Source organism: Nicotiana sylvestris, chromosome 8 (assembly GCF_000393655.2).
Source record: "Nicotiana sylvestris chromosome 8, ASM39365v2, whole genome shotgun sequence".
NCBI classification, from domain to species: domain Eukaryota; kingdom Viridiplantae; phylum Streptophyta; class Magnoliopsida; order Solanales; family Solanaceae; genus Nicotiana; species Nicotiana sylvestris.
Genome location: NC_091064.1, coordinates 189,659,055 through 189,668,394, shown reverse-complemented (window position 1 = coordinate 189,668,394; position 9,340 = coordinate 189,659,055). Strand labels below are relative to the sequence as shown.

The window sequence follows — 9,340 nt, the reverse complement described above, 5'->3', positions numbered from 1 at the left end:
AATATTTTCAACTCTCTAACCAAACAGTAAAAAATATTTTCCGGAAAGAGGTTTTCACTCACCAATCAAAAAGAAAAAATAAGTGATAAACCACTCATTTTCCATGAAACATTTTTCATGGAAAATATTTTTCTTCGTACCAAACACACCCACGGTCTTTGCAATTTCTGTTGTATTTAATCTATTTTTAGTGTTTGGTGCAGTTTTTAAATGCAATTTATGTTATTCATAGTCTATTTATACTATTTGGTGCAGTTTTTGGGATTTGAAGCTACTTTGTTAATGATCATGGTTAAATCTGTCTTTCATATTTTTGTTAAATAGTTGAAGGAGATTAAAAGTGCTCACTTTTCGTAAATTTAAAGGATCAAAATTGCTTAGGAGTACATTTAAAGGACTACGTTAAACATATTCCAAAACATACGGTACCATTTTCGTCATTTTCCATCGGGACAACCTCAACCAACTTTACTACCGGTCTTTCATCCTTTCTTCCTCCTCCTCCATTAGCAATTCAATTTCCTTTCGGTCGTCGGCGGTGGACTAGTCGCCGGCGCGGTCAGCTCTTCAAAATCTCCGTCAAATTGATCGGAGCATGTGTGACATACAGAAACACAATCAGAAACTCAACTATATTTGATAGATTGAGAAAGAGAAATAGAGAAAGAGGGGGAGAGGATGATTACGAGATCGAATTTGGCGGAGCAGCTGAGAGAGTATCAGATTCGATCCAAACATGATTGGGCTTCCGTCTCTTTCTTCTCCTCCACCTCCTCTAATCTCACTTCTTCTTCTAGGTATTGCATCGCATCCTTTTTTTATTTTCTATTCAGTTCCACTTTAGGGTTTATACCTTTCAATTAATGTCTCACTTGTTGGATTTTCCTGTCTCTTTCTGGGCATCCTTACATCAACTACGGATTTTTTAGGTCATCCTTTTTCAGTCTGAATTATGAGATGCTCGTGGCTATTTGATTTAGAAACTTTTATCATTTGGAATTTTTCTAAAGGCATCTTTATTTTGTCTAGAGATTTGTAAATATAGAGAACCTAACCCCTGTGTTAGAAGTCTAATTGTTGAGTATTGGAATGAAATGAACTTGAAAGTGCAAAACGGATATAGAGAATTCATATAACCGGCTCTAACTAGTTTGAGATTGAGGTGTCCTATTGTTGTTGTTGTCATTTGGCCTTTATTCTTGTAATTAGACCAATTTGGGCTTATAAGCCAGAAAGATTAAATTTTTATATTGGTGAAGTGAAGATTCTGCGTGTCAATGTTCTCATGAAGGTATTGTTTGCTTGGCATGAAGCGTCAGAAAGAAATGTAGACCTTTAGAACTGGCGTAAACACGCTATAGTGTTTGTGCATCTATAAAAGCTTCTCATTTAGGATTAAATGGGAAGTTAAGTTTAAAGTTAATTGTTGCCGAGTATAGAAAGATGTCATTCTTTTTGGAAGGTCTAATTAGGAAATTGTGCCTAACAAATTGCAATGGAGGAGTAATATCTTTATGGCTAAGAATGGCAGCTTTTGAATGAGATGGATTATATTGATTTGGAAATGCCTATGTGTACAATCTGTCAGCAAATTGGTCATTGAGTTTAACTGTTCACTTTAAACATTATGTCATTGAATGCTAATTATGAAATCCCGATGTAATTTGGAATGTAGGTTAAGTTTCTAACTACCCGTTTTCCGTCTTTTCTTCACCAGTATACCTAGAAGAGATTTCATACCAATTAAGGTGAGATCCCATATGCTAGACATATCAGCACTATAGGAAGATGTACTGTCTAAAGAAATTGTCCGTTCATCTCTACATGATCATATCAACTTTGTTCTCCAAGAGTGGAAACAAAATATGTGCTATGTGTTTCCACTTTTCATTCTCAATATGTCAACTTTCAACACCCTAGAATAGCCACAATAACATATGCAGAGTATGACCTTTCTGTATTCTAGCAATCAAATAAGTACAGTTTAAAGGCACAAGGTAACCAACTTTGAGAAGGATAAAAAGGAGTTTCTAAAGTTTCTTAAGCACTTTATTTGTAGATGAGCACAGTACCGTTTCTAAAACTGCCCATTGTAGTTGGACTAAAACTGCACTAGTTATGCATACTATAAGGACTATTAGTGCTCCATATAATAGAACATGGATAATTTTGGTTCAAAGCCTAAACATAAGAGAATATTTTGGGATTTTTCTCTCCCCATAGTGATTACTGAGTTCCAGTTGTATCCATGTAAACACGTCTATATCCCTGTTATGCTCCCCCTTAGCAGGTATTGTAACCATGTTTCGATCGACAAGATGTTTTGCTTCCCAACTGCACATCCACCTAGTAATTCTGTTGCTATTCCTATTGAGGTTGTATATGAAGTGAGGACGAGTAGTTTCTCTCTTGGACTTTGAAGTATCTCTTTTTTTTTTAAAATAAATTTGTATAACTGGAGATGTAACACAAGGACTTCCCAAGGGATCACATCCTAATGCTACTCTTACCCAAGCATTGGCCATTGAAGCATCTATAAGGAATAAAGGATCTACATCTAGAAAGCTAGTGCTAAATATTTTAATATGCATTCTATCTGTCTAAGTTTCCCTCACGTTGATTTGTATTGACTTCCACCCAACAATGACACTACGCTTTGTTCCTAACTAATTGGGCTGCTGTATGAATTTCTGTTATCTAATTTGCTCCATTTGGTTCTTTTCTATTCCACTACTTAATTTAAACAAATTAGAACTTCTCTAAAATTGGTATACTCTATTAGATGCCAATTGGTCATCTTTCCGAAGGAAGCATGTATTGGATCTTAATAGGGCTTTCCCTTCCAAGAGGTCTGAAACTCTTCTTTGTTTACGAGAGGAGATTATTATGATAGAAAAGAACGGTGATTGAACTCGCATAGTAATAGTTATCGGAAAAAAATCCTCAAGGACTCCATTCTTAAGCAGAAGAAGGTAGAAACATCTCACATTCATATAGGACTTGATCTTCCCCCAAGCTTTTAGTTTGATCCTTTGGACAAGGGGAAAAGCTTAGGATTCCAAGACTGGGTTTCTCGTTTTGACAGATTTCTTGAAAGACAAGTAAAATCACTAGCCCATATGGAGGCTACAAATGCTGGACTGGTAAAAATGTTTGAAAAAGACCTCCTTTACAATATTGTCGTCACTCGTGCACAATGAACTAGATAAAGACATGAATGAATTGGATCCTTGCTGCTTGTTCCTAGAGCTACTTAGAAGTTGTGAACTGACACCTTTTGCTACTGATGAACTAGTACAGTGCCTGCCGGTTCACCTTAGGACTAACGTTTTATTTCCTTAACAGTTGTAATATATAAGTATTATCTTTTACAACATAACATTATATTTGTTGAATGTATAAATTCATTGCATGAGAAGCAGTTTTGTTCATCTTCCCTCTTGAGTTCTATTCTCTTTACATATTTTTCACTTCTGGCAGTAACTTTCCAATTGCCTTGTCTTGTGCCTTCTGTCCACCTTATTTCATTTTCCTATTCTGTTGATGCAGGGTGGATGTCGTCATCTTTGTGATATGGGAACTGGTTATTTTAGCATTTCTGGTTTTCTCTGCCGTTTCATTGTACTTCAGGCATCTAAAGCTTGCTTTCATCTTAGTATGTGTCACCTTGCTATTGCTTTTATGCATGAAAATCACAAAGCAAGTTAGGTCGGCCCGTAAAAAGAAGCGAAGGATGCTTCTTCCATTGTCGATGTAGACTGTAGAGACGTAGGAAGGTAGTGTTTTTCTACTGCAAGCGAACAATTCTTTTTCATGTAAATTACGAAAAATCTTGATTTCCCCCCTTTTTTTTCTTTTAAATTTAAACATGATATGGAAGAAAAGACAAGTTGACTAAATGGTAAAGGTGTTGGGGTAGTTTCACTTCATGATGGTTCTCTTGTCCTATATGTTAGGCGTTGAGGCCCATTGAAATTTCTTCTTGTAGGTTTATCCTCTGTTGTCCAATTTCCCTGTACCTTTTTATTTATATCTAACTCTATTCAGTCACCAATTTTAGGGAATGCATCTAATTGATCAGATGCAAGAAGTTTGGTATTCAAATTAATATGGTGCTTGATCGTTTCTGGACTGTTGCTATATATACGAGGATATTTGTTTTTTAAGGTATTTTTTTCCATCGAAGCCTGTTTGCTTGTGTTCTTAGATCTTGTAATAGTGCTAGCCATAGTTTGTCTATTGTTTTTTTGTCTCTGGTTATGATGTGTGCTTTGTAGTTGGTGTAGTTATTATCTTTTGTCTTGAATTGAACATTCTTTACCTGACTATCCATTACTATCTTTTGTCTGGAAAATAGTTTACTTGACTATCTTCTTGATTTAAACGAACGGCTAACTGCTTTTAAGAACCAAAGTTACACTTTTCTGTCTGCACAAAGGAATGCAAAATGTTTGTTGTGACTTTACTTTCTAAATCTGCTAATTTATAAGTTCTAATTGAGATGGCGGAAGAGGAGCATCGTTCGATTGTTAGTGTCACTCTGCAAGTTCCTTTGTGAGAATGAATACATTGACTAAATTCCTTTTGTTGAGGGAAAAAAATCCTGCTGGGGAAATGAAAAAACACTTTCTCTATTGCAACCTCTTTATGTGTGTGTGTATCTTCTAATTTGTCTCCTCATCCTTGCCAGCGAGTCAAAATGCTCATGAAATTGCAATAATCCCATAATTCATTGGATAATGTTTTCGCAGCTCCCTTAGGATATTAATTCTGTAGTAAATAAAGATTGATGCAACATATCTGGTACCTTTGACTAGTTAATATCTTTCACCTGCAGGTGGATACTGTTAAGATACTGCTGTTCCATTTATATGTTGTCTACAGAGCAGTGTTTGTTTTCTTAGTTCTGTATGTCTATTTGGCAAGATGATGACTCTGTACCATTCGAGAAATCATAGTAATAATACTCGAAGATAATGAAGGGAGAACATAGAGCTCTAAAACCCATTTATGAATAAAAAAGGGCAGCTCGGTGCACAAGGCATTTCGCAGTCACGCAGGGTTCGGGGGTAAAACCCATTTATGTATATTTACTATAATTAGAAGGCCAAATCCTAAATTTAAGGTCTGGACGTTGCAAGCTTTATTAGATCCTTCCCAAATGCCAACTTCCCTATCCTCTTGCATGGAGACACCTACATACAAAAAGAAAAGGTTAAATTTAGCCATGGTAGCAACAAAGCCTCTAACTCTGCTGGAGAAACCTACAAGATCAAGTCATATGTTGTCAGAGAATATAAACTAAGCTCAATGTCAAGTATCATTAATCGTTCAATCAACTGTATGCCTCAACTTCAAGTTAGTAACATCGGCTATATGAATCCATTGTGTCCATTACGCTGAATTAAAGTCTGTGTCAACTTATTGCAACCCTCCTCCTATATTCAGACTTGAGAATGGCTATGATTTTCGCATAGGGCTGAAGTAAGCACCTTATCAAGTAAATTGTACATTATCATTGGACCAACGGACTCAATATGAAAGCAGAGTTGTGTGCCCAAAAAAAATGAGAAAATTTTCATCCTCTTACTTGATAACTCATACTTGATCAGCTCCTTCAGCCTATCAATCACAAAAATGAAACCATCCATCTGAATCCGTTGTGGAGGTAGTTGCTGCTTCATTGCTGAAGTAACCTGTTTGCAGTGACCAATGAGTCCATTAATGTATATTCGAGCAATAGGGGCGGAGCCAGAATGTGGGATGCGGGTTCAGCAAACCCAGTAGCTTTTGTTCAAATCACGTATTTGTCTTAAGTAATTCACTGAATATATACAAATTATTAACTTTGAATCCAGTAACTTAAAAGGATTACAATTCCGAACCCACAAGCTCCAAATTCTGACTCCGCCTCTGTCAGCAAAAAGGAAAGTTCAACGCAAGAAACGTACTGCATGAAAGTGCTAGAAAAGCACGAACTGTTTCCAACATGTCCCGCAGAAGACTGTCAATAGATATCATCCTTGGGAGTTTGTGAGTAGTTCAGCAGCAACAATTGGATAAGAGAAATAGTATGTTTTAGCAGATATAGATCTCTAAATTTAGCTTACAACAATGATCAAGTTACAGATGACCCTAATCTTTTGGAAGCACATTGACCAGATCCAACTTTTCGGTGAAAGGTCTATCTTTTAGAATGCGTCTAATTGTTAGTATATTTTTAGTTACCATTTCTCCAATCACTTTGGAAATATTGATTGGATTCTCTCCTTTTCTTTAGGCTTGTGCTACAATCTGAGAGAAACAATTATATATCCAAATGGATTCTAAGCCTTTGCCCAAAGTTGGTTGGTGAATGTTCGATCAACTGAGCCAACTTATTTAACTCCCGTTTCGCCATAGATTTCGGTTTCAATTTCCAAAAAATTCGAAAATATTGTTTGTTTATGAAATATGATCATGTTTTGGGAAAAAGAACTTCACAAATTTTCAAGTTTCTAAAAACTGGTTTAGGATAGTTTTTGGGTAAAATTTTTTCTTCCACTCACAAAACTTCAGCTTTCTTCAAATAAAACGCATGTCCAAGCACAACTTCAACAAATTATTTTTTAACGCAACTTCAAAAACTCTTTTTTTCAAATTTCAATCAAATTTATGTCAAACTTAGTCTCCAAAGTCTGTCTTTGAAACAATTAGGTCTCCATTCTATTTTATCTGACACTCTCTTTTTATCCATCCAAAAGGAGTTTCGACATAATTTTTTACTTAAAAATGATTAGTTTTAACTTTCATATTTTTTTCTTGATAACATGACTTGTACAAATATTGATTCGATATATGACAAAAGTCATTAGATATTACACGTACTTTTTACTCCCTCCGTCTCATATTAATAGTCGGGGTTAATTTCACTAATAGTCATTCAACTATCTTTCAATTTCACTAAAGTCACTCAACTATTTTTTGTCACTTAAAAGTAACTAAACTTTATCATTGTCACTTAAAAGTCATTTTGGCTAAAAGCCCTACCATAAATATGACATGGCATAAACTTTAATGAGAAAAATCCAAAAATAAATGCCACATAAGCTTAAATGGATCATACCCACTTTAAATCCATTTATTCCTTATGTGATTTGACCCATAACCCAAATGCTTTTAATAAAAAAAATATTAAATTTTACATTAGTTTAAAATGATTATCCTATACTACAAAATTCTTGCCTTTTCTGTTACATAATGCCCATTTATAATTATTCTATACTAAAAAAATTCTTATCTTGTTTGTATGCCCCATCCGGGTCGTTTTATAACTCTACCGAAGTTAAAATACTATTGTATTCAACTCACATAACATATTTATAATTTTCTAGTGAAATTAAAATAGTATTGTATTCATCTCACATAATATATTAATGTATCATAAGCATACAAGAATAATAATAAGGCTAATAAGAGTCTATTTTCACAACGAACATGCAATTACAGATAACATATTGCAATTGTTTAGACAAAAGAAAGATTGTATTTGTACGATAAAAATCCCATAAAAAAATCACAAAACTTAATTTTATTAGGGGTGTGTGTTTTTCCCCCTATTGAAACCCATTTGGGTTATGGATCAAATCACATTAAGGAAGAAATGGATCTAAAGTGGGTATGATCCATTTAAGCTTATGTGGTGTTTATTTTTGGATTTTTCTCATTAAAATTTATGCCATATCATATTTATGGTAGGGTTTTTAGCCAAAATGACTTTTAAGTGGCAATAATAAAGTTTAGTTACTTTTAAGTGACAAAAAATAGTTGAGTGACTTTAGTGAAATTGAAAGATAGTTGAATGACCATAAGTCAAATTAACCCTTAATAGTCGTGGTTATTAAAGATAGTTGTTTCAAATTATTTGTCATTTTAGAAGTTCAAGACAAAATTGATTTTTCTTTTCCTTTTTTACCCTTGGTAATAATTGTTCTTGAAGATGGAGATAATACATAAATAGAATAAATATTCAATGAAGAGAAATTTTATCTTAAGACATACATAAAGGTATAATAGTCTAATCCCTTTCTTAATTAATGTTTCTTAAGAGGCGTGTAAAAGAAAAACACGACAAATAATATGAGAGAGGGAGGCTATATATTACTCCCTCCGTTCTAATTTATGTAAACTTGTTTGACTAGGCACGAAGTTTAAGAAAAAATGAAGACTTTTGGAATTGGGAAACTTACACAAATGTCCCAAATAAATCTCAACTTACCAACCTCTAGCCATTAATCATAGACTTACAAAACTAGCCAACAAAAATTGAAAAACCAAATAATAGGGTTCTTTCTCTCAAAGAATCACATGCAAAAATCACCTTCCATATTTTTAAGCATGATTAGCAACACTAGATACAAGACGGAAAGGAAATTTTATGGATGAGGTAGCAAATAAGGTGATGAAATAAAAAAATATATACAATATTCCAAAAATCTAAACAAAAAAGGAATTTTTTCAATGGGTATAGTTGAAATTCATTGAAAATATATAGATAAGTCAATATACAAAATTTGAAGAAGATTGGAAGTGATTTGTACTGGTTTTGTATCAAAATTCGTAATTAAATCGAGTTCAAAAAAGTCTTCTGCGACACATGTATCACGCATGTATCTCACACACAGGTATACATGGATATACATTTGATACACAATAGATACAAATATGATACATATGTGATACATAAATAATACACAGTGTGATACACATATCATTTTTTTCATGTTCAGTTTTTACCGAATTTTCAATTCAAACCACCTCAAAACTTCACCAAATCATCCCAAAACTGAGATTCAAGCTCCTTAAGTTGTGCCCAATCTATTCTAATAACACTCACTCAAAACAAAGCAAAAATTTGATATTTTTTATCTACAAATAGCTAATTGGCTAATTCGGCTAATATTAGTACTCCCTCCGTCTCAATTTATGTGAACCTATTTCCTTTTTAGTCCGTGCCAAAAAGAATGACCACTTTCCTTATTTGGAAACAATTTACCTTTACACAATGATTTATAGCCACACAAAATATATGTGTCTCATTTTACACCACAAGATCAAAAGTCTTCTCTCTTTTCTTAAACTTCGTGCCCAGTCAAATGGGTTCACATAAATTGAAACGGAGGGAGTAATATTTTATGAATTGACCAATTTTTGTAATAAGCTACCTATAAATGGACATAGCTGGTAATTTTACTTTGGAATTTGTGGTCCTAAATAAGTTAAAAAAGGGCCTAGAGTATTTGTAGGGTTATAAAAGTTTTTCATTAAAGGTAGAATTATAAATTTAAGCTAAATTATTTTT

General features: G+C 33.8%; 1 long non-coding RNA gene across 1 annotated transcript; it reads right to left on the bottom strand.

Moving 5' to 3' along the window:
- Window positions 1-4,835: 4,835 nt before the first annotated feature.
- LOC104219043 (uncharacterized) lies at window positions 4,836-6,038 on the bottom strand. Its single transcript, XR_709146.2, has 3 exons — window positions 5,952-6,038; window positions 5,591-5,696; window positions 4,836-5,195 (listed from the first exon to the last, which is right to left on the bottom strand). It is a non-coding gene; the product is annotated as an uncharacterized lncRNA (long non-coding RNA).
- Between the last annotated feature and the right edge of the window lie 3,302 nt (window positions 6,039-9,340).